Genomic DNA, 27160 nt, shown 5'->3' with positions numbered 1-27160 from the left:
TGTTTAATCATTTAATGCACTCTTCCTTAGATCTTTTCTATCTACTCTATATAAAATAATTTGATATTCTATATTAAACAGCATTATCAGTTCACTATCATTGTGATTTTTTTATATTGCAATTTTTTTGTGATTTTTGCTTCCAAAGATTTTCACATGATGGCTATGATTTTCTGATTTATTAGAACATAGTTTCTATTTTAGTTACTATTCTAATTCAGGAAGATATCCTCAGGGAAGCAGGATACAGTATCTCTAAATTCCTATCACAGATCAGATACATATATACATACCTATATTGAAATGTATATACATCATGGATAAATGTGTGTAAATGGAGATTATACAACATGCATGATAGAACTATTGAGAAGTGTAAATAAATAAACAAAAGTGAAGTATTTGAAACAATGGCTGGCACATAATCACATAATAAATCTCAGCTTTGATTATGTATGAATCTCCCAGGATCTTTTACACTGAAATACCCAGTAACTGTTGAAGTTTTAGATCCATAAAAATCATTCTGCTGAAATCTAAAATAGAAACTCTCAAAAATTTATAACTGTATGGAGATGAACATATGAACTAACTTAACCCTCCTACTTGTGTTAGATATAATGGTAGAATAAGAAATGTGTAGTGACTTGCCCAAGGTCAGACACTTAGTTTGACTGCAGAACTGGTGGCTAGAATATGAATCTTACGAATCAGTGTACTTTCTAACTCAATATGTTTCTTGCAGTTTAGTTTGTTTACTGCTATTCCTTTTTTACTGAGATCTTGTCAAAGAGATACTGAACATAAGTATAAATGTTAATATTTGGTTTCCTTTCTTATATATTAAAAAATAATTGTAAAACTGTGATTAATTCTTACAGAACCCATATTTCATACACTCTTATATTCCTAGAAGTTATAATCATGTATTTCTTATTCAATCACTTTGTTATACACACCTGTGACAGATAAAAGCAGAAAGAACTAAGATTTTGGTGCCTAGGAGTCTACCAAATTTGTGCCTCTACCCTCCACAGTGTGGAGCTCCGATTGGGCTTTCAGTGGTCAACCAGGGACAATATTTTCTTTTTTCTTTTTTTTTTTTTGAGACCGAGTCTCACTGTGTTGCCAGGCTGGGGTGCAGTGGCGGGATCTTGGCTCACTGCAACCTCCGTCTCTTGGGTTCAAGCGATTCTCCTGCCTCAGCCTCCCGAGTAGCTGGGACCACAGGAGTGCCTCACCACACCCAGCTAATTGTTGTATTTTTAGTAAAGGCGGGGTTTCACCATGTTGGCCAGGCTGGTCTCAAACTCTTGACCTCAAATGATCTGTTCGCATAGGCCTCCCAAAGTGCTGGGATTACATGTGTGAGCCACCACACCTGGCTGCAGGGACAATATTTTAAAATATCACCATTCCGTCTTGCCTACAACTCTGGATACATGAATAATTTTCCCCAGCAGTATATCAGTAGCAATGACGCTTTTATGAGGTGTGTGAATATCTTCATTCTCTATTTGTCATTTCTCTAGGTACAAGACTCCCAAGCCTAAGGATAGCAAACTTGAAAGGATATGTAATCTTAAATCAGTAAACTGAATAAAGCTGCCTGGCAGCCAGGAACACCATATTGTATTGTTATATAAGTGAGAAATAAACTCTTATTGTCTTACATCACTTAAATTTTGAGGTTCTTTGTTTCCTCAATACAATCCAAACTAAAATTCGGCTGTCTCCTTCGTGTTTCTATAAATGATTCAATAGTTGAAGTTAATAAAATTAATCTCTTAAAATTTTCCTATATTATGGACTTTCTACTAATTCAGAGAGGCACCCTGCAAATCTCGTCTGATTCAATATCATTAATATATGTACTTCATTCATATATAGCATTTGTGGCAAACAGAGATTTACAAACTCTCTACGAACCTTTGAGTCACCAGGATTCACTTTTATTTCCACATCATTCACTCCAACCCACTCTGTTCAGGAAAGGTCTAAGTAGTATCAAGTGAATTGAAAAGTTCAGCAGAGGGTTGGGATGCTTGAATGAAAAATAAATACAATAACATAGGTCTGTTTTCTCAATACAAACAGTAGAAAAATGAAAATTCAGATAATTTGTGAGTATTATTACTTAGAAGTAATGCAGATTTAATTTTCACCAATAATATAGATCAGTTGCTCTTTTATATCTTTTAAAACTTTCTGAGACTTTGTGTTTTACACTGATCTTGATTTTGTTTTTCCCTTTTGTTTTCACTTCCTGCAGCTGTAGCTTCCCTGTGACACGGTTAAGCCACATCCTGCCCACCTCCTTTACAGTGTCTCTTCTGTGACTTACTGGAAATAGGCTCCCAATCGTTTTTTAATTGCCATGCATGGGAAATGTTTTTCGACAGCACAGCTGGCTCCAGGATGTATCTCTGGTGTTGGAGCAACTATTTTCTAATTGCTTCTCTACCTTTCCGATTAAACTGAAAAGTACTCAGCTGGGGGCAAACTCTTCAAATGGATAACCAGCCCTACTATGTCAGCTCCTAGTTGCTCTGATGTGATAATCAGGAAAAAGAAGTGCTCCTTTTGATAACTGAACTTCAGTAGTATTGAGAACAAAGGAACTTCAGCAGGATGGAAAGGGGACTTTAGTCCAGTATTTCAGCCTCATGGGAAAAACCAGAAACACTGAGATCCTGCCTATTAAACAATACACGACTAAATTCTCCTGTATTTGCTATATCAATTTTTCTTGGTTGCCCATCTCAAAAACCCTCTTAGTGGAAAAATTCTTCCTACTACTCTATTGTCAACTTTCTCTATATAATACAAGTTCTCATCTCTGGGTTAACTGTATCCTAATCATGAACATTCAACTGATGTTTGGTCTGTATGTTCGTTTGTGGTGTCAGTGAAAATTATGTACAATTACAACTACATAATCTCAGAAGCAATATTTTTCTCACTAGGTAGACAGACATATTTTTCTAATTCTAACTAAAAGATAATTTATCCATTCAAGTAAGAACACCTTTAGACTGAGTTCCTTAAGCTTTTTTGTTGGTGTGAAAGGAAAAGAAATCTTGGGGCCACCAAATCACGAAGCTAAAGGGAAAAGTCAAGCTGGGAACTGCTTAGGGCCAACCTGCCTCCCATTCTATTCAAAGTCACCCCTCTGCCCACTGACATAGACGCATTGCTGAGTGCCTCCTTTGGAGAGGCTAAATAGAAACTCAAAATAATGGAACCATTTGTCTCTTATCTACCTGTGTCCTGGAAGCCCCCCCCACTTCATTTCTTCCCACCTTTGCTTCAAGTTGTCCGACCTTTCCAGAGCAAACCAATGTACTTCTTACATATATTGATTGATGTGTCATGTCTCCCTAAAATGTATAAAACTAAGCTGTTTTATATATTTTTTTATAAATGTTCATGTTTTATACATTTCACCACATTGGGCACATGTCTTCTGGACTTCCTGAGGCTGCGTCTTGGCAAAATAAACTTTCTAAATTTACGGAGACCTGACTCAAATTTCAGGGGTTCACAGTGGAAAAAAACATGAAAGAAAAATACCTATGAGTTTCTGTTACTTTCATTTTAGTCTGGTGAAACAGACAATAAATAAAACTCAAATTTTCAAAATGATAAATTATTCACAGATAGTACCTCAAACTTAAATGGTGAAAAATTTTCAAAATGAATTTTATATAGAGACATTATGTTTTTCATTAAAATGATTTTAAAGACTATTTTGTTATCATACAGTAGATGGTACCTTGTAAACAGACCTAGACAGTGTAAGGACATGGTTCTGTTACAGTGGGTAGTTAGATATGAGCAGGACAGGAGATAGACCTGCCCAACCAGGATTGTCAGGTGACCAGCATGTGATGATGGTGAGGCAGTTGTTACATTGTCTTTCTAAAATAATAATCGGTAGCAGCTGGCACCAAGGAAAGGCAGTCTCCCAGTAGAAGAAATCTGAAACTGGTGATTGGCAGCTTCCCAATAAGATCTTAGGAGTTGGGTGAGTGGGATCAAGCATGCAAACTACGAGGCAAAATGGCAAAGTTTAACTGGTATTTTACCTTCTAAGAAAGCCTCAAGTGAGTCTGCCTACAACTTCAGTAAACGCACTGAACACGTGGCCCCTCCCAAGTGTTAGCAGGCCACTGCGCATGCGGAGAGCCTGCCCCAATGGAACAAATGGGGGAGAAGGCAACAAGACCCCAGAAGCATGCCATTGTATGAACCCCAAGTCAAAGGTCAAGCTGTGCACTTGAATCTCTCAAGTCACCCTCTTGGCCCTCTTCCAAGTATACTTTACTTCCTTTCGTTCCTGTTCTAAAACGTTTTAATAATTTTTGCTTCTGCTCCCACAGTTGCCTTGGTCTCCCACTCTGCCTTATGCCCCTCAGTGAAATTCTTTCTTCTGAGGACGCAAGAACTGAGGTTGCTACAGACCTATATTTATTCACTGTTGCTAATAGTTGCATCTTTGCAACTACATAAAGGCAGATTTTGGGAAATTTGATGAATTCTTCACTTGATAAAATAAAAATGTTGAGCTCAGTGATTAGTATTTTATAATTAGTTCAGTTTCAGTAATAACAGACATGTATTTTTTGCTTTCTTCACCTTTGTAGATTCTAAATATTATTTCAGTTAAGGACAAAGAGATATTTTATGTATTGCCTTCAGCAGTCAGATTTTTGCTTCGAAGCTTCCTCAAATCTGTAAGTTCTATTAATATCCTTTAACCAAAAAAAAATCAAAACCAATTAAAACAACATACTCACAATTATTTAAATGTAGAATGAAAGTCTAGATCAAAGTCTCGGCAGAGATTAGCTTAAATTGACATTCTCACATTTATGAATGCTAGAGAGATTAAAAAGTATGCCTCATGACTCAGATTCAGTTCTTCAATGCCTTGATAGAAATATTCTGATTGATTCATATGTTTAAAGCTTTCTAGAACCATCAAACACAGGTGATATTTAATTTTTAGTATAATAATCATGAGTGTATATCCATTAATGAGGAAATATACAGTATATTGATGGTAAAATTTGAAACTATATTATCCACATTTAATAAATGCTGGTTGTAGAACTGAAAGTACAATTATCAACAAAAAAAACCCCATGTATTTTCAAAATATTAAGGATATAAGAAAAAATTTAGAAAGCTGACCTGCAAATTTATAGCCCAAGTCACATTATATTAGAATAGTATTAATTTCACAGAAATGTACAAACACACACACACATACTCACAAATGTATATGTTATAGCACTTAAGTTATATTTTAACATATTGCTCTCTTTTAAATTATCTTATGTTGTAAACATGCATGGCAATAAACTTGTCTATGTTCTTAGATAAAGGTATATTGGCTTATTTATGTTATTTTTCTACTTAAATATAGCCTTAAACACAAATATTGTTGAATTCAGAGGTGAATTTTTGTAATAGAATAGAAGCAAAATTTTAAAACTCTAAACACAAAATGTTTTCCAGAAACATTATTGTGCTTACAAATTATTTTTAAAATATTATCTCTCAAAGACTGTACTCTCTGAAAACTATTTTCAATTGTGTTCTTATGCATAGGCTTTTAGTATATAGTTTAACTTCTTCCAACATAAGCTACTGCTTTAAGGCATATTTTACAACTCTCTTCACAACATGTCATATATTGCTATGGCATGCAGTTATGAAATTATATACCCAAAGAAATTAGAAGATTATAAATGAGGAACATTTAATTTAATTTAATTATAGATGAATTTGACAAGTTTATCATTACACACAGAATTAAAATATTAACAATAATAATATGTCACCTTTTTAGACTACTTATCATGCCATAATCTGACATCTATTACTGATGGATATAATATCTTAGGGGACCACAAATGCTCTTAGATAAATAATTCAGCTATTTTGGTGCTTTATCACATCATGACAAAGCATTTCAATCAATAGAAACAACTCTCTTCACTTGATTGATTGTTTAATTAATCAATTATTATACCTCAAAGAAGATGAAAAAAGAAATATACTGTATCAGACCTTCAATGAAATTTTATCTGGTTAAGAGAAAACAAAAGATAATCAAATTAAAATTCGGCAAAAGCACAAAATATAAGATTGTGGCCAGTAAGTGTGAAGTTTAACATTAAGAGGTTTATTATAACTAGCTGAGATGAACTTGGTATCTCTAGTTCTTGCAATGGCCTCATCTCATAGCATGTGATACATATTTGAATCACCTTAACACCTGCTAATACCAGTTTCTTTTTCCAGTTCTTTCTGATATAACGTTTGTAACAGTTTTCCTTCAGAGACAGAACATGGGTGCTCACTTTAAAATATACTTTGGAACAGGAATTTCTAAGGATACTGTTGCCTGCTGGCCACTTTGTGTGACAGCCAGTGGTGGCATGGCGTGCTAAAGACTTTGAGATGCATGGTACCAGTTGACGAGGTAGTGGGAAAAATGAGAAATTTATGCTAAGTGTATGTAGAAATTAGAGGCAGATCGGAACTGCCTTAGAGACTCTACAGGGTAATATGAATCATTTTGCTACAGTGTTTTGTCATGTATTATATGACTTAAACCTATTTATATTTTGTAGGAAAATGTTTATATACTTTTACAATAAACATTTTATTAGCAATAGGTTAAAAATACAAAAATACAAATACGCAAGTTCTCATTTACATGTGGGAGTTTAAAAAACTGAACACGTGGCGGGGCATGGTGGCTCATGCCTGTAATCCCAGCACTTTGGGAGGCCGAGGCTGGTGGATCACCTAAGGTCAGGAGTTCAAGACCAGCCTGGCCAGCATGGTGAAACCTCGTCTCTACAAAAATATAAAAAATTATCTGGGCATGATGGTGGGTGCCTATAATCCCAGCTACCTAGGAGGCTGAGGTGGGAGAATCACTTGAACCCGGGAGGTGGAGGTTGCAGCGAGCCAAGATCACGCCATTGCACTCCAGCCTGGGCGACAGAGTGAGACTCGGTCTCAAAAAAAAAAAAAAAAATTGAACACATAGAGGTAGAGAGTGAAAAAATAGATAACAGAGACTGGGAAGGATGAATGGAGAGGCAGGGGAAGGATGACGAGAACTGGGTTAAAAGGTACAAACATACAATAAGATGGAATCAAGTCAATGTTTGATAGCAGAGTAGGATGCCTATATTTAACAAAAATTCATTGAACTCAGGTGATGGATACCCTTGAATACCATCACTTGATTACTACATGGTATATACACGTAACAAAATTTCTCATGTACCCCATGAATTTGCACACACTTAAAATATGTAAAAAAAAATAAAAAATGAAAAAATAACATTAAGCAATGTTGAGTTGAAAACAAACAATGCAAAACTCACCAAATAAGTTGGCCTATAAATTTGTTTGGATTTGTCTTCTTTACTTGCTTTATTAAAATTAGAATCATGTGTCAGTCACCTTGAATTAAAAGCACTAGTCTTTTTTAATACTAGGTGATAGTAATTTCTTCACGATACAAGGCAAAGTTAATAATTACCCAAAGGCACACAGATTTTCAGTGAGAGAAAGATAAATTGCCCACTAAAGTCTACCTTATTTTTGAGCTCAATCCTCTTGGCTGTACTCCACGACATCTCCAGAAAAGATGATGGGGGAGATATTCCTGTCTGTAGAGAGAATTTTACAAAGAGAAATAAAGGGTGAAAAAAGTAAGTACCGCTGAACAAGATCTAACTCTGTGACTTAAAGTAAGTTACTCCAGGACTCTTCCCAGCTGCACAGTCACTATACATGTGCTATGTTAAAATTACCACAACTCCCTGGATATACCAGGATACCATATGACATTGTGACTTTGCCTCTGCTTTGGTCATTTAGTATACTTCATCTTCAATATGTTCCCTCGAAATCACATACGAGTCCCTCAAGATCCAGTTCTAAAACCAACTCTTCAATAACACTTTCCCTGGCACTGTTCATTATACCCAATCCTTAGCACAACAAGTTGATTTACTCTTTAATCTAAGACTATATGGAGGCAACAGAAAATCTTAGTTGGGAATGATTAAATCCACAATAAGAATAAACGAATTTCAAAAAATAGGAAAAGAAATTAGAGAGACTCCCCAGTGGAATTTAAAACAAACAACCAGCACAAAACAAAAAACTAAAGATGAGAACACAGTATAATGGTTAGAACCACAGTCTCTAATTCTAGAGCAAAATTGACTCAGTCAAATTCTGTATTTTGGCAAGCCTTGTAGGTGACTCGCGTGCACAGTGAATTTGAGACCTTCTTCACTATGTGTTTTGCTTTGCTTCACTTTGAAGATAGCGCATTTTTTTACACATTGAAAGTTTGTGGCAATCTTGCATTAATGAAATTCATTATATCAGTGCCATATTTCCAACAGCATGTGCTCACTTCTTGTCTGTGTCACATTTTGGTAATTCTCACAATATGTTCAACTTTTTCATGACCATTATATTTGTTATGGTGATCTACGATCAGTGATCTTTGCTGTTACTATTGTAATAATTTAGGGGTGCCATGAACCACACAGCAAACTTAATAAATGTGTGTGTTCTGACTGGTCAACTGACCAGCCATTCTCCTGTATCTCTCCCTCTCCTTGGACCTCCCTGTTTTGTGGGGCACAAAGATATTCAAATTAAGCCAATTAATAACCCTACAATAGTCTTTAAATGTTCAAGTGAAAAGAAGAGTCACATGTCTCTCACTTTAAGTCAAAAGCTAGAGATGATTAAGTTTAGTGAAGAAGGCATGTTGAAAGCTGAAAGGCCAAAAGCTGAGCCTCTTGGGCCAAACAGTTATCCAAGTTGTAAATGCAAAGAAAAAATGCTTGAAGAAAATTAAAAGTGCTACTACAGTGAACATACAAAAGAAAATAAAGCAAACAGCCTTGTTGCGGATACGAAGAAAGTTTTAGTGATCTGCATAGAAAAGCAAACCAGCCATAACAGTCTTTTAAACCAAAGCCTAATACAGCCTCTTTTATTCTATGAGAGAGGTGAGGAAGCTGCAGAAGAAAATTTGAAACTAGCAGAAGTTGATCCACGAGGTTTAGGAAAGAAGCCATCTCCATAACATTAAAGTGCAAGGTGAAGCAAGTACTGATGTAGAAGTTGAAGCAAGTTATCTAGAAGATAAAGCTAAGATCATCAGTGAAGGCAGCTATACTGAACACGAGATTTACAATGGGGATGAAAACAGTCTTATATTGGAAGATGATGTCATCTGGAACTTTCATAACTAGAGAGAAGTCAATGCCTGGCTTCTAAGCTTCCAAAGACAGTCTGACTCTCTTAGTAGGGGCTAATACACCTGATGACTGTAACTTGAAGCCAAGGTTCATTTACCATTCCAAAAATTTTAGGACGCTTAAGAATTATGTTAAATCTACTCTGCGTGTGCTTGTAAATAAAACAAATAAGCCTGAATGATAGCAGGTATGTTTACACCATGGTTTGTTGAATATTTTAAGCCGATGTTTGAGAACTGCACCTCAGGAAAAAAAAAAAAGAAAAAGTAACTTTCAAAAAAATTACTGCTCATTGCCAATGCACCTGGTCACTCAAGAGCTCTGATAAAGCTATCCAAAAATTTAATATTTGCATGTCTGCTTACACAACATCCAATCTGCAGCCCCTGGGTTAAGGAGTAATTTCCATTTTCAAATCTTATTATTAAAGAAATAGATTTCATATAAGGCTGTAGCAGCCATAGACAGTGATTCCTCTGATAGATATGGGCAAAGTAAACTGAAAGTCTTTTGAAAAGGATTCACCATTGTAGATGCCATTAAGAACATTTGAGATTCATAGGAGGAAGTCAAAATATTAAAATCAACTGTTGTTTAGAAGAAGTTGATTCCAATCCTCATAGATTAATCTGAAGGATTCAAGACTACAGTGAAGGAAATTATTGCAGATGTGGTGGAAATAGCAAGATAAGTAGAGTTAGTAGTAGAGCCTACTACTCCACTACCATGTGGAGACAGAATTGCTGCAATTACATGACAAAAATTTAATGAATAAGGACTTGCTTCTTTTGAATAAGCAAAGATCCTTGAAATGGAATCTTCTGGCAAAGATGCTATGACATTATTGAAATAACAACAAAGGATTTAGCATAATTTTATTACATAAAATTAGTTTATAAAGCACCAACAGGGTTCGAGAGGATTGCCTCCAATTTTGAAAGATGTTCTACTGTGTGTAAAATGCTATCAAACATCATTGTATGCTACAGCGATATCTTTTGAAAAAGGAAGTGTGAATCGATGTGGCAACTTCATAGTTGTCTCATTTTAAGAAATTGCAGGCCGGGCGCAGTGGATCACGCCTGTAATCCCAGCACTTTGGGAGGCTGGGGCAGGCGGATCATGAGGTCAAGAGATCAAGACCATCCTGGCCAATATGGTGAAACCCTATCTCTACCAAAAATACAAAAATTAGCTGGGTGTGGTGGTGTGTGCCTGTAGTCCCAGCTACTCGGGAGGCTGAAGCAGGAGAATCACTTGAACACGGGAGGCGGAGGTTGCAGTGAGCGGAGATTGCGCCACTGCACTCCCGCCTGCTGACAGAGTGAGACTCTGTCTCAAAAACAAAAACAAAAAAAGAAAGAAAAAAAAAGAAATTGCAATAGCGGCTTCGACCTTCAGTAACCACCACACTCTTCAGTTAGCAGCCACAACACAGAGGCAAGACCTTCCACCAGCAAAAAGATTATGGCTAGCTGAAGGCTCAGTTAATCATTAGCATTTTTTAAAATATAGTATTTTTAAATTAATATCTGCATATTTTTTAGACATAATGCTGTTACTCATTTAATAGATATAAACAAAACTTTCTATATGCACTGGGAAACCAAACAATTTGTGTGACTCGCTTTGTTAAGTTATACACTTGATTGCAGTTGTCTGGAACTAAGCCTGCAATATCTCTGACACATTTCTGTAAATAAATGCTGTCTGAGCTCATTTGGTTATACAATTATGGCTAACAGTAGCAACTTCGAGTTCTGAGGAAGGAGATTAAAAAATGTAACATGGCCCAGCTCTGTGACTGTCTGGTCATGGGTAATTACATAACTTCAATGTGCTTCAACACAGTTCTCTACAATAATAATAATAAATAATGAAATATATAAATAATAATGAAACCAACCTAAAAAACTTATTGTGAGGAATAAATAAGTTAATATAGTTTAAGAGCTTAAGTCAGATCCTGGACCATAATGAGTGCTATACAATTATGATGAAGGTGATAAATCGAAGTAAATAACTGCAAAGATTGTGAAGACAGTCTTGAAGAAAATAAAAATGTTCTTAGCAATACAATCAATATCTGCTGCTTATGTAAAATGAATGCTGATTAGAACAAAAACAGAAGCCAGTACATAATCACCCCAGTTTAGAATGTCTGAGACATAGACTCACTGAGAGACACAAAAATAGACCAGCAGAATGAAAAAAGAAAGAAAGAAAAAAATATGGATAAGACTGGAACAGAGTCCAAATGTTTTCTTCAGCTACTTAGAAGAAAATATGTATATCTGAAACTTACATACTATATAGTATACATATATATAGTTATTTTGTTTTAGCTATTGATGAAGGAGGAATACTTTTTTCCTCAGCCATTTCTGGGGTCGTGGCTGAGGCATCTATAATAAAAGATTATCAAGAGAAAAAATGGCTAGGTACGGTGGCTTACTCCTATAATTTCAGCTACTCAGACGCTGAGGTGGAAGGATCACCTGAGCCTAAGAGTTCACGGCAACAGTGAGGTATGATCACGCACTGCACCCTAATCTGGATAACAGAGAGACCCTCTCTCTAAAAAATTGACAATAATAATAAAAAACAAAAAGAGAATCATACAAATTCATTTAATACAACTTCTACATGACACAGTAGCCTTCAGAAATGAAGACACTACAAAAAAGGGAAACCTGTATATTTTCATGGTTAGGTTTGATAAAAATGGATAGTTGTAGAGTTGTATGACTGGGCAAAAAGGGTAAAATCCAATAGTAATAAAGTGGAGGGAACTTAGCAAGTCTTGTTTGTTCAGATTCTTCTGTGTTCCTGTGTCTTCAGATATAAAGACATTCCCTTTTTCTGGATATAAAGAGGGTTCCTCTCAAATGAGGGTCTCATGACCTTCTTCAGAAGAAGGTCAGAGCATTTTTTATGGCCTGCTTCATGGGAGAAGGGTATAGATAAAACAAGTTTTTCCATTATGTGATAATTGAAAAAGCCTGGTGACAGCAACAGAAGTCAAAATATTACTATTTATCTTTACTTTTAGTTTTATTTGAATTTGTCCATAATCTAAAGCTTTAAAAAATGTGGTCAGAGACAGTTACAGAAAAAGTGATTGGAATTTGATCTTATCATCGGGGGATAAAAACTTCTACTAGGTCTTAGACCATGTCACATTTTTTGATCTCCTTTCTGGTAGCAGCAGCAGCAGCTCCAAGTTGTTACTGTCAATCATGACATTTGTGTTAGCAAATAAGCAAAAACAGCATTTATATATTGCTATCTGATATAGTTTGGCTCTGTATACCCTCCCAAATCTCTTCTCTAATTGTAATCCCCACATCTCCAGGGAGGGACCTGGAATCCCCACATGCTGAGGGAGGGAGTTGATTGGATCATGGTGACAGTTTCCCCCATGCTGTTCTTGTGATACTGAGTGAGTTCTCATGAGATCCAATGGTTTTTTAAGTGTTTGGAAGTTCCTCCTTCGCACTTTGCTTTCTCTCCTGCCGCCTTGTGAAGGTTCCTTTTTCCACTTCTGCCATGAGTGTAAGTTTCCTGAGGCTTCCCCAGCCATGCAGAACTGTGAGTCAATTAAATATCTTTTCTTTATAAATTACCCAGTCTCAGGGAAGTTCTTTCTAGCAGTGTGAAAACAAACTAATACACTATCCATCCATGGCTTTACTAAATTGAGTGAGCATCACAATCACCTATGAGGCTTACAAAAAAAATAAATTGTTGGTATCATTCTCTTTAAGAGTTTCCAATTCAGTAATTCTGGGGAGAGGGCCCAGAATGTGGATTTCTAATAAGGCCCTAGTTGATGCTACTGCTGTTGCTAAAGGAACCACATTTTGAGAACCTTTTCTCTAGCCTGTTGATACGGTTTGGCTGTGTAACCACCCAATATCTCATCTTGAATTGTAATCCGAATTGTAAGTCCCATGTGCTGGGAGCAGAACTTTGTGGGAGGTGATTAGATCATAAGGGCCGTTTCCCCATGCGGTTCTCAAAATAGTGAGTGAGTTAGTTCTCACAAGATCTGATGCTTTAAGGGGCTTTTCCTCCTTTCACTCATTCTCCTTGCTGCCATCATGTGTAGAAGGGTATGTTTGCTTCCCCTTCTGCCATGATTGTAAGTTTCCTGAGGCTTGCTCAGCCATGCTGAACTGTGAGTCAAATAAACCTCTCCCCTATAAATTACCCTGTCTCAGGTATGTCTTTATTAGCAGTGTGAGAATGAACTAAAACATCTGTATATTTGCAACACTTCTCAACATTATTAATCACTCAGCATTATGATGTGAGAATTATATTTTATTTATCAGAGTATTGTGCAGTAGCTGGCATATTGGGTAAGATTAATAATTTCACATATGAATATACTTAATATACTTGAACTGCTCTTTGCTCTTATTCTCTTTGCTCTTGGCTTAAATTACCTTGGAGAGTCTTTCTATTAGATTGAAATGAGAATGCCAAAACAATGGATAGCATTTTAGATTTTGCTCAATATTATTTTAATTTGGGTAGTAACATCTAATCATCCATCTGAAAATAATAAAGGGACAAATACATCTTCTATGTCAGAAACTATCTTGGGCACAGGGGCATGACCCTAAAGAATTCTTCAAGGCCTCAACCTTCATTGATTAATAAGATTTATATTGTTAAAGCATACAGAAACGATCAGAGGGATCCAAGGCAAGAAGGTCATTTTTAAAAATATTGCAGAATCACAAATGTAACATCATACATACTAAACTGTAGGTGGTAAATGCAAAAATAAGGAAGAAGTAGTAGATGTAAGCTATATTATAAAAGAAGATAACAAGAAATGAGTGACTGTTTTAATGTCAAGGAATAAATCGATTGTTATCTTGTTTCTGTAATAAAAGTATATTTCTTGAAAAGGATAGCAAGCTTTCATAAACAAGATAAATTAAATGTAAATAAAACCATTAAGTTAGGTAAGAATATACTACTTGTCCATTTTGAAAATTTAAAAAGGCATATTTACAAACACAAAGTTTGAGACTTAAAATAACAAGATGATTTTACAGGTAAATTTTATAGTATCTCAATATTCATGCATCAAAGAATAAACTAAGTCTTAAATATGCCATTTGTGTTCCTGCTATGTTTTTATGATTCAACTTTTTGTTTTGGTTTGTTTTATTTCCTCAAGGGCTAACCATTGCTTTTCCCAGCAGGGGAAAGAAAGCCCACCCATCAAGTCCCTTCCAACGTTCACTGATGAGATCTTGGGGCTGTTTACATTAGCCATGCAAATTTGAAAAACTCTGTCTCCTGGTGTTTAATCTCACAACCCAATTTGTTTCTGGAGCTGGTGTGCTTAGCAGCTGTGCAGCAGTGCTTTGTCTGTCCCAAAGACAAAAGACTATTTTTTTTTTTACTTAAAGAATAGACAGAATACTCCAATATCTTAGGTCACAGCATTGACAGAGTTAATTAATGACCCAGAACAGTCACAAACAACCTATTTTCAGTTATAATTAAGAACAAAAATGTATGTGTCAGATATTTCCTGGAACTGGACCATATGTATAACAGTTACTCACAAACACACTTGAAAAGTTGGGAATGACAAAATATCTGTGAGTAAGCAAATTCCCCCTCCCCACCAGCAATAGCTTTTCCTTACAATTTACTTAAAAACATCTGTTTCTAACAGACTTAAAAATATATATAAAATTGGATTAAAAAATCCTGCTGCTGTTAACACAAAAATAGAAAGAGGTATATATTTATGTATCCAGCCTCAAAATGGCCCTCAGTTGAGCTGTTTCTGAAGAAAGTGCTTTTAACACAGGTCTCTGAAATTGTGGGCTGTAAATAAAAATCTCAGAAAATAAATCTCTGAAAATGAGTTAGATCCATTTCTACTATTACTAGGAAATAAATGATCTCCAACTTTAGATTCCAGGGTTCCATTCTGCATTTAACAAAGTGGGTTTTGTTTGTTTGTTTTGTGGGTTTTGGTTTTTTTTTTTTTTTTCCATCTAGAAAAGTTTACTAGCTTAACTTCAAACTTCTAAACATTGTCTATAAGGTCCTTCACAATTTGACCTTGATCAACTTCCTTTCCCAATGAACTTTTTTTATTTTTTAAATAGACTTTCTTTTTTTTTTCAGATGGAGTCTCGCTCTGTTGCCCAGGCTGGAGTGCAGTAGCATGATCTCAGCTTACTGCAAACTCTGCCTCCCAGGTTCAAGAGATTCTCCTGACTCAGCCTCCCGAGTAGCTGGGATTACAGGTGCCTGCCACCATGCCTGGCTAATTTTTGTATTTTTAGTAGAGATGGGGTTTCACCATGTTGGCCTGGCTGGTCTCCAACTCCTGACCTCAGGTGATCCAGCCACCTCGGCCTTCCAGTGTACTGAGATTACAGGAGTGAGCCATGGCGCCAGCCTAAATAGACTTTATTTTCAAGAGAAGTTTAAGTTCACAGCAAAACTGAGAGAATTAGCAGTGATTTCCCATGTATCCTCTGTGCCACATGTGTAGTTTCCTCCATTATAAACATTCTCCACTAAAGTGGTATATCTGTTACAACTGATGAACCTGAACTGTCACGTCATTATTACCCCAAGCCCACAGTTCATGTTAGGGTTCATTCTTGTCACTATACATTTTATGAGTTTAGAAAATGTATAATGACATTTATCCACCACTATAGTTTCACAGAGTTATACTGTCCTAAAAGTCTTTTGTGCTCCCGCTATCCATCCCTGTCTCCTTTCTAACCCCAGGCAACAACTGCGCTTTTTACTGTGTCTATATTTGGCCTTTTGAAGAATGTCACATAGTTCAAATTATGTAATACATAGGGCTTTTTTAGGTTGGATTATTTTACTTAGCAATATGCATTTAAATATTCTCCATGTTTTCTCATGGTTGACAGCACATTTCTTTCTAATGAAGAATAGATTGCTTTGTCTTAAGTGTACCACAGTTTGTTTACCCATTCACCTACTGAAGGACATCTTAGTTGCTTCCAAGAGAATTTTGACATGCAAACAACAACAAAATAAATCTAGACATAGATCTTACATACTTTCACAAGAAATTCACTCAAAATATATCACAGACCTAAATGTAAAATCCAAAACTATAAAAATTCTTGGTGATAACATAGGAGATAATCTAGATGTCCCTGAGTTTGGTTGATGACTTTGTATATGTAATACCAAAGGTATGATTCATTAAAGAAATAATTGATATCTGGACTTAATTTTTAAAAATGTGCTCTGTGAAAGACACTGTCAAGAACATTAAAAGACAAGACACAGACCAGGAGAAAATATTTGAAAATACCATTGCAAATAAAGGATTGTTATTAAAAGTATACAAAGAACACTTAAAACTCAACAATAAGAAAATAAGCAACCTGACTGAAAAATAGACCAAAGACCTTAAAGGACACCTCACCAAAAAAGATATTCAGATGGCAAATGAGCACATGAAAACATACACCATCATGTCATCAGAGTAATGTAAATTAAAACAACCATGAGACATTACTTCATATTCCTTAGAATGGCCAATATCCAGAACACAGATACCACCAAATGCTGGGGAGAATGTGGAGTTAGAGAAGTGATCATTTATTGCTGGCGGGAATGTAAAATGATAAAATTTGTTTTGGAAGACAGTTTGGTGGTTTCTTATAAGACTAAATACACTCTTACCATGCACTGTAACAATTTTACTTCTTGGAATTTACCAAAAGGAGTGGAAAACTCATGTCCACACAAAAAACGCTATATACAGATGTTTATAGCGGCTTTATTTATAATTGATGAAAAAAGCAACAGATTTCTCAGTGTTGCTAAAAATACCTGCCTCTTAGTGTTGCTATGCCATTATTCATGATGATGCTGTTGTTGCCTTGCCTGCCCTCCTCATTCCTCACCTTTTAAATCTTATTTATAATTTAAGATTCTCTCCGCTTTATTAAGCTCCCCAAGTCTTATTTCCCCTAATTGGCAATAGTAAGGCCTACCTCTTTGCTGTTTTAGGAATACCATGGAAAATTCTCCTTATGATGGATGCTATGTTATGATAACTTAATACTTTCCTTTCTGAACTAGAAATTCCATAATATTGCCCTTGTGTAATAAACACTCATTATCCTCAAGTACTCATCAGTTACAGTGAGTAATCCAAAGGTTTTATTTTACTTAGTTGTCTATCTGATCATTTCTTTTACCATTAAGAATTAGTCAGCATTGTCACTTGTCGATTTCAAATTTATAGCACTGAATGTCTAGTTCTTTTAAGTAATTTTTAAAATCAAATTTTTGGAGGTGTGAATCAGATACAAATTGTTTCTGAGGCTCACAATAGGAGTAAATTACTTTAAAACATGAATAACACTCCTCTCCTATTTGTTCTCCTCTGTAACTTTTCTATTTTAGCAAATAGTCTATGTTTTCATGATTTCTGTATTAGTGCTTGGCATAGGTTTGTTTTAGGAGATAAAGTATACATTCAATGGCCTAATTAATTATGTACTTTGCAGTATGGCTCTACTTATAATTGTCTCTTACATCATGGCACTTAACTCCTAACTGAAAATTTAATCAAGCAGGGGCAATGTAGTTTAAGTAATGTAACATTTTAGATAAGAGTAAGGAGAACTTACAAAGAAGATAAACACACAATTTTAATTGAAGAGTAAGTTGTCTCCATATAGTTAGAAGCAAATGAAAATAAAAGCACACTTGTGAGTTAATGTTGCATATGTACACTTTAAAATGGAAAAAAAAAAGATAAGAAGACTGAAGAAAGCCTTTGACACTATACTTTAAGCATTATACATTATGTAATGCTATGAGGACACACTTCTAAAGTACAAATCAACCTTATGTGTGTCATTGCTTCCCCGAGATGGGATTTATGTGAAGCCACAGGAAAAAAGTTACAAAATAGCCCACAACTTTCTTTCCTTTCTTGAGGAATTATTTGTTTCTTGAATCTGATCTTTCACCCCCAATTGGTAAATACTCTAGTAAGTGTAGTTTTATATTAAAATATTTTCTTCTTCTTAGCCAAAAAAGGGGGATTACGAACTCATAAACCTTTGCATATTGTAAATATTAGTTTAAGAATTCAACCTGTGGGTCATGTAAAGTGAAAGCATGCACATCAGGATCTGTGCACCTCTGATTCCCTCCCTCAGAAGAGAATGAGCCCACAAAGTAAATCATATCTAAGCTATTCCAACAAAAACCGTAAAAATGTATTTTTCCTATTATTCAAATTTTCAATATTTACATGTATTATGATTGACATGTGTTTAATTTCTGTTTATATATGTTTAGATTCTTTCTATAGCCAATCAATATAGTCTTTCCAAAATGAGAATAACATAATCTAGCTAGCATTTGCTTTAAAATTTTAGAAATAAAAGCCCCTTGCTTTTTATGGAATTAACTCACAAAACTGAATCACTATCTCCAAAAAAACTAGAAAATGTATAGTTAATCCGTCTTTAAAATTTCCCATGATATTTGGCATACAGTGCCCCTGGAGAAAGCATCAAGGATAATTTCTAAGCTGTTCTGGAAAAGTAATTTCCAAATCTGAAAACAATGTATTTGATGAAAATTATCTAGGTTCCCTTTAAGCAACTGGAGAAATTACGAGTTAGCTTTTCTCTCCCTTGAGAAAATTCTGTTTCATACCATGATTGACAATAATTCACGGCATTTATTTATTTGTAAAGTGAAGGAAAAACAGACATCTGAAGCAAGAAGACAGAGATTCAACCACATTCCTCCACTTACTAGCTTTGGGAGTTAGAGCAAGTTTCTTAATCTCTTTGTGCCACTGTTGATACTGAAATTAATTACTCGTCTCTAAATTAATTCCTTAAAAGAATAGTTGCTAATCATCCTAAAATGTGTGGATGTGTAATTCTTGGCTTAGTGCCTTTACCAAGATGACAAACACTTTTAGCTCTATTCTAGAGGCCTGAATTCTCTAGTTTATCAACTTAGTTCCATCATTCAGGAGAAACTGGGGAACTAGAAAGCTCCTTGGCAGTCCAAGCCAGTAATAAGTTTCTATTGGTTTGAAAATGATGCTCTTGAGACATAATTCTCAAAGTATATTCTATTTAGAAAATGAATATTCTATCTTCATGGGTCTTCTGCTTACAGTGTTAGAATTTTCTCAGATCCCAAAAGTAAGCATTATTCCCATTTTGAGAGTTCTCTAATGCCGAGTACATAGTCTTTGCCAGATAAAAAGGCTTTGTGTCCAGCACTTTCCTGTTTTCAATAGTCACAGGCTTGGTTTCTTACTCATGTGCATCTGAATCTTGATTTACCACAATGGTGACAGAGACTCTAGATAGACTGATCAGACTCTCCCACAATCAAATCTTGTTTTTGCCCCTGTGTATGGAGCCTAAATTATTATTTCTAACAAATATTAAAGCTTATTTCAACTATAATGTAGGTTATTTGGACATGAAGGTAGCATCACACATTATACTACTGAGCTCATTACTAAGATATTCTGTTATTCTTATTTCTGTCTGTTTTATAGATCTGTACAATCACTGGCATTGGGGGGGTTCATCTGTGTTTGGAGTACACTCAGTGAACATATGGATAAAAGACCTTTAGAAATAGTTAAAGCAAGAAGCCATTGTGATTTTAGAGTATCACAACCAATGGTGCCATTACTAATATTTAGATGATAAATTCTTACTTTAAATTCAACCTTAAGTGGCTTGAAGAGGTAGTTTGTAAAAAAACTAATTGCCAAAAAGGAATAGACAATCTTAAAGGGACTTTCATTAATCTTCATTAGGGTGACTTTCCAATGAAACATATCATCCCCAACTAGGGGAACTGGGCTTATAAAGAAACTATTTTCATCATCTTTTTACTTATGAAATCCTGGTGGCCCTACTCTTTACTACCCTTTCTTCTCTCAAAGAGGTAAGGCTTCTTTAACTTGCAGAGCAATCAAATGGTTTGGTCCTACTATTTTTTCCACAGCCTGCTAGGTTATAGTCTTGGAATTGCCAAAAATAATCACTGTAAACTCTAAATTATAATTCACATAAAGAGAGTATTCCTTAAAGAAAATGTAACAGAAAATCCTGTTTCCCTCGCCATCTTGTCTTTAATACATTAATAATAGTGTGTCCTCAAATGAGAATTTAAATCTAGAAGACAGAAAAGCTGAAATTCCAGTTTCTGAGAACTTATCCTGCATAGTCTTCCCACAATATGTAAAACACTTCAATCCTGAGGGCTCCATATGCAAGTTTCCGTGTGAATGCACCTACCATTTCAGACATGCACTCAGGCTCCCACCAGGGCACGAACCTCACCTGTTGTCAGCTTTCTCTGGGTGCTACCTTACCTTCCTTTTAGGAAAAGTTCAACCCTTTCAACAGGTGGAGCTTTCATTCTCTGTCTATGACCTATGTCTTATAACCACTAATAGTGCCTTGTCTATTGTGATAAATATGGATGCCAATCACTGCCTTAAGATTTAGAATCAAGACAGTCTCCTTTCATCCCCTGGATAAGAATTGAACATGGTTGTCTCTTTCCAACAGATTTCCACTAATGAGATTTTTGGTTCAATTATGCATATTTGAAAATATATATTTATTCTTAAAACAAGATTGATAGAACATTGAAAAAAACCATATTTAAAAACGACTCAAAATGGCAACAGTCCAAGTGTCCAACACAAGAATAGAAGAACTAATTATGATGTATTACATCCAATGGAAGGCTCTTCAGCAATAAAAAAAGAACACATTTCCAAAATACGCAAAATGTGGATGACTCTCAAAAACATCGTATTGGGCAACAGAAACCAGACACAAAAAGGTATACATTGAGGATGGGCACGGTGGCTCACACCTGTAATCCCAGCACTTTGGGAGGCCAAGGCGGGCAGATCACGAGGTCAAGAGATCAAGACCATCCTGACCAACACAGTGAAATCCTGTCTCTACTAAAAATACAAAAATTAGCCAGGCATGGTGGCGTGCGCCTATAGTCCCAGCTGCCTGGTAGGCTGAGGCAGGAGAAATGCTTGAATCCAGGAGGCAGAGGCTGCAGTGAGCCGAGATCACGCTACTGCACTCCAGCCTAGGCAACAAAGTGAGACTCCACCTCAAAAAATAAAAATAAAATACACATTGAGTAATATTACTATTCATGTGAAGTTCTAGGATAGGCAAAGCTATAATTCTTAGAAATCAGTATAGTGAATGCCTAGAGTAGAAGATTGTGATTGACTAAAAGGAACAGAGAGAGTGATGTAGGGAAACAGTAATATCCAGTACCTCGTCTGGATAGTATCTACTGGAATGTATTCATATATTAATATTCTTAAAGCTGGACCCTTAACATTAATGCATTTTACTGGATGCAAATTATACTTAATAATGTGCTGATTATTTGATTATCATAAATAATAAGGTAGAATTCAAAATTGAATAAACATAATTGCAATTTGCAGGGCTCTGCCTCTGCTTTTTTAGAAAATTTGATCCTATTTTTGCCATGAGAGGCACTGTATACTTTACTGTTCTTTCTGAAGTACGTGTGAACTTGAGAGGATTCTAACAAATGGGATTGCGGTTTGCCAGGGTACCTCCTTTTACTTTTTTTCAGTTATTCCTGTCAAACATCTTTTCCACTAACTTCACAATAAACAAAATTGTAGCTAGCCTCTGACCATTAGCAGAAATATTTCAAAACTTATGGGAGTATGGTTGGCAGCACCCTCCCTATTTCTTATTTATTTGTTTGTTTATTTGTATGCATCAGTGTTCTATAAAATAAATACTGGATGTGCTCTTGGAAAACAATCTTTCTCCATATATGCATATTAATAATTATTTTTAAATGACTGCATATAATAATATGCTAAGAAAGTAGGAAATATTTCTGACTTCATGTCATGAGAATGGTTTTATATGTTACTCTTTGTGGCAATTGAAAAAATATTCAGATATATTGAGCTGGAGTGTATATGGAGTTATGTATTTAAACATCTTATCAAAATTGTGTACAGCATTTTTTCACATAGCCAGAGCAATATATTTTCTGCCTTACCAATAAAATGTCAATGTGAGTGATAGTTTTTTATGTAAACACAGTAAATTCTAAAATGTTACATGCAAAGGCTGTGAATAAGCATTTTTAAACTGACATGTTATTTAATAGTTGTCTTTAGTTTTCATTCTTTTGCATTTCTTTTATTATCTTTGTTAGTCTTAATCCAATCTAGCCAAAATATTACAGAGAAAAAGCTTGCTGGTATTTTGATCATCTTAATATGGCTGATGTCATTTGGACTTGATTGACTGATGTCATTTGGACTTGATTGATGTATTCAAAGATGAGACTCAAAAACTGGAAAAGAGTTGTCTTGTATTTTTTTAATTTCAAATTATTTGGGTTGTCCATCAGCTGTACAGATATATCTTGATGTACTGAATTAGAAATACCAGCTAGTATGACAAAAAAAGAAAACACTCGAGGAAATTTAGTGTAGCCCCCAGTAATAGGGGAGATGGCTAATTTCTGAAACAATATGAATGTATTCCAAATTTTGAAAAGAAATTTGTTCATATACCTTACGGTAGTTATACTACCATCTTTTAGTCAGCCTGTAAATAAACTATCAGTTTGAATAATATATTATACTTATTCATACAGTTAACAAGCCTTATTGAGATTCAGCACTGTGGGATGCTTAGATGTACTCAATAGAGATTACACTTTCTTTTCTTATTCAAATAGACTCATCATATTTTTTAAATTAACATCCTTTGTAATAATAATAAAGCTTAAATTGTATGTGTGTGTGTTTCTGTGAGTGCGCGTGTGTGTGTATGTGTGTGTGATAGAGAGAGAAACCTCAATGAGGGATGTATAAAATGCTTCCAACTAAAGATTCAAATTAGAAGCAATTCAAAGCAATGATGGTTTAGCATGCGCTTTGAAGGGAAATTAAATGCAATGTTCATGAAAAACAAGTTTTACGCAGTTTCAAAAAGGTGAAAAGGAGTAGCTAAAGGAGCATCAATAAAAATAGTTGAAATTAGCAAAATAGAGACAAAAAATTACGTAAATTGGTGTATGAATATTGTTAGAGAGAAGTGAGAAGTCAACATGCATCAATAGGAATTAAAATAGCTGTAGGGTAAGGACAGTTATGGCTCACACAGAAAGTGATAATTATTTGACTCTTCTAGTTAAAAGACTTTCTCTTTGCCTCATACTGTTGCTTCCAATGATCCCTTCAGATTTCTATTTTCCTTCAAAAGTATGCTTTCCTCCTGCCACACTGCCTATTTACAGTTCTCTAAAAAATCCAGACTATTTTTCTAATGAGTCAAGATTTATCTCCCGCTTCCTGGACTCCTTCTTTTGCATTATCATTACATCTACTACAACACTTAAAACATAATTCTAACTATTTCTGTATCTTTCATCCATAAAAATGCAAGCTGTCAATTGCAGGAAACATATTCCATTATATCTATAGCTCTACATCTACTATAAAGTCTGGATATCGTAAATGTTTAATAAATATGTTAATAAATTTTAAAACAGCCATCTAGAAGTTTTCTTCAAGGTATCGCCAAATGCAATGTAAGACTTTACTGGAATTGAAGAATATTTAGAGATATACACAAATGTCTTATTTTTATTGGAGTTTTAAACTACTCCATTTGTGCCTGGAATCTCAATTTAAAAAAAAAAAAAATCTGAGCATCATTTTAAAAATCAAACGAAACAACCTCTCATAAGGAAAAATTTTAGATGCCTTTCTCATCTAACTTCATAATAAAACTCTCCAATATTATTTATTTATTTACTATTTTATCTTCACATTTAAAAAATAACATATTTTACTGCTTTTCTTCAATCAATTTTAGGCACAAATATCCAGTGATAATCATGTATATTTCACTGTCATACTTTCTTCTAATAGCATATTCCTATTTTTGGTTAAATCACCATTCTATGATTATTTTATTAGGACTGTAAACACCATTTACTGTTGAGCCATGAAGCTTTCTATGTATTTTAATAAACATTTTGTTCTTCCTTGACTTAATATTTGCTTTATTTTAAATTGCATAATGTCATGCAATAAATATATAAGTGAATAAGTAACATTATGATGCTTCATCCAGAAAGCAATCTCTACCTTCCTTCAATTTAGTACTAAAAATGTTGAAATGATTACATTTCAATGTATCTCTGCCACATGTTTCAAGTTGTGTTAATGATAGCTTATTCTGCATTGCCATGTGGCTTGAAATTAGTATTTATTGCTTGTATCAGATAGAAGGCCTTTTATTGAAATAAACAGAAAGCTATCCAAAACTAATTTAAACAACACTAAGACTTCAAAGCTAGGTCATGGTTAGAGTTGGCTGCTGGGGTGGTAGAGTGGTCCACCACGTTAACAAAAGTGGTTGACATTCACTGATACTTTTGTCAAGTTTTACTAATACTTCCCAAACTCCTGGAGGATTCAGACGTTAGTTTACAAAGGATTAGATTGTGATATATATCCAAGTGATCAATAATATGCTGTGCTCAAAATTGTCTCCTCCTTCCAGGTAAAAATGTCCTAGTTTTGACAAATAATTATTAAATAATTTATTAAATAATTATTTGTAATTACAAAATACATTTTGTATTTTTGCATTTTGCATTTTTATTACAATAAGAACTCAAAATTTTTATTGGAAAAATAAAAAACTTTGTTGAAACAGTCTTCTGATTCATTCCAAAGATTCAACAGAAATACCTAAGCTTATCTTATCCAAGGATATTCGAGTAATAATAACAATAACAACCTATCAGAAAACAACTATATACACCCTAAGTTGTGAATATCTTTGCAAAGCACTACTGTTTCTTTTCTCATAAATAAAAAACATTATTAATTTAATTAATATTTATTAAAAATAGGATAAAACAAAACTATCCATTGAACCACCTGGCTAATAATTTCACACATTTGACACTTCCAGTTTATACTTCACATACCTGCCAGAATAATGTAGACATGTTGATTATGCAACATCACAACATCATTGCAAAAAAACTTTATTAAAGCACTGGCTTAATAAATCAAGTAATGCCATCTCAAGATCCAATCCATCTATCAAGACCGAGTCTAAATAATTTTTAAAGAGCATTTCTACTTTCTTAGAGATCATTTACACTTTCTCAGAAAGACTAGAGAACTGCTTATATGCCATTTATATTACAATGATATATTGCTTTTCATGATATTTACTTGGTTTATTTTTTGTCTTTCATACTTAGTTGTAAATTTCTTGAGGTAGGACACCACATTTTATAAATCTTTGCAATCTTTATAGACTTGAGCACAGTACCTTGTATTTATCAAATACTTAATATTTGTTGAATAAATGCATTTTTAGTATGAAAGAAGGCAGGCAGTACATAATAAGCATATACACTTTGGGAAAACTATTGACTTTTTAAAAAATTTTAAAGGTCATGTTCTTCTATACTGGCATTTTTTATGATTTATCAATGCTTACTGACAACGTAGAGCTAATGTAGTTTTTGAAAAAGTGGACTATAGTGAACTTCACATAGGAGTTAGTTCAAATGTTCCAGGCATAAACTATGTTAAATAAAAAGTAATTTTCTGAGCTTACTTTAATTTAGTGTGTGATCACTGTACTTTGGGCAACAGGTCTAGAAAATAGTGGTATTAATAATAAGTAACCACTTGTTTTCTTCTTTGTTGTTGTCTTTGGAGCAACCACATCCCAAACAATGTCCCCTATGTGTTCCAAACTTTCAGAATTATGTAATACAACTATAAAGGCAGATAGAAACATTTTCAGTTTACTCTTAGGCTATATACATTTGTTTTATTTTTATATATTTCATTGTTTACTTAATTAAGCATATGAATTTGTGCTTTGATCTATATGACTTTGTTTTTCTAAATTTAATATCAGAAGTGATACACATATTTAAGTTTAGCAGTACACTCTTTACCTTTTACCTCTGCCATTCCCTTCTCCCTTCTCCTTTCCTCACCCACTCTTTTCCTTTCTGTCTCCTTTCCCATTTTCAGTACTTCAAAAATATATCACTTCATTAAAATTTATATAAAATCTATCCAAATAAAGTAAAAGTGATTCACCAAAAATACTGACAACCACAATAGTGATTCAGGGCATTGTAATAAATAACTCAGAGTTAGTTGAGAGAGACACTGTTCAGCATGGGCAGACTTTTGAATGTGACAGGCTACTCATCAACATACATGCATAATTATTTTTCTGCATATATATTCTCCCCCCACAACAGTATGTGTGTGTGCACCCATGCGCATGTATGCGTAGAACACCTAGACGAGAATTTAAAATTCCATCAATATAACATTGAAATTATGCAATTTGTCTATATGGTAATTCTAGTCCCTTACCCAATTAAAAAATGTATATTACCTTCTTTTAACTTTTTAAAAATGAAAACAGAGTAGGAGATTCATTAAGAAAAAAATGTTTGCCTTGACAATAAGATATGTTCTTTAAGAACTCAATAATTATTTTCTTCTTTTATATTTACCTAAATAATACACTGTACATCCAAGGTTATAAAATTGTCTATCCCTGGAATTCCGTCTTGCCTTGACTTCTGGGAATTCAGTAAAAAAATGAAAAGACCTCTTTTGGCATTGGCCTTTAAAGAGGGGTGCTAATCCTTTTGCTCTGGCTTCAAAGCACTATGCCATTTAAGATAGTGAGGTTATT

Source organism: Pongo abelii, chromosome 14 (assembly GCF_028885655.2).
Source record: "Pongo abelii isolate AG06213 chromosome 14, NHGRI_mPonAbe1-v2.0_pri, whole genome shotgun sequence".
Classification (NCBI taxonomy): Eukaryota; Metazoa; Chordata; class Mammalia; order Primates; family Hominidae; genus Pongo; species Pongo abelii.
This window is presented reverse-complemented; position numbering follows the sequence as displayed.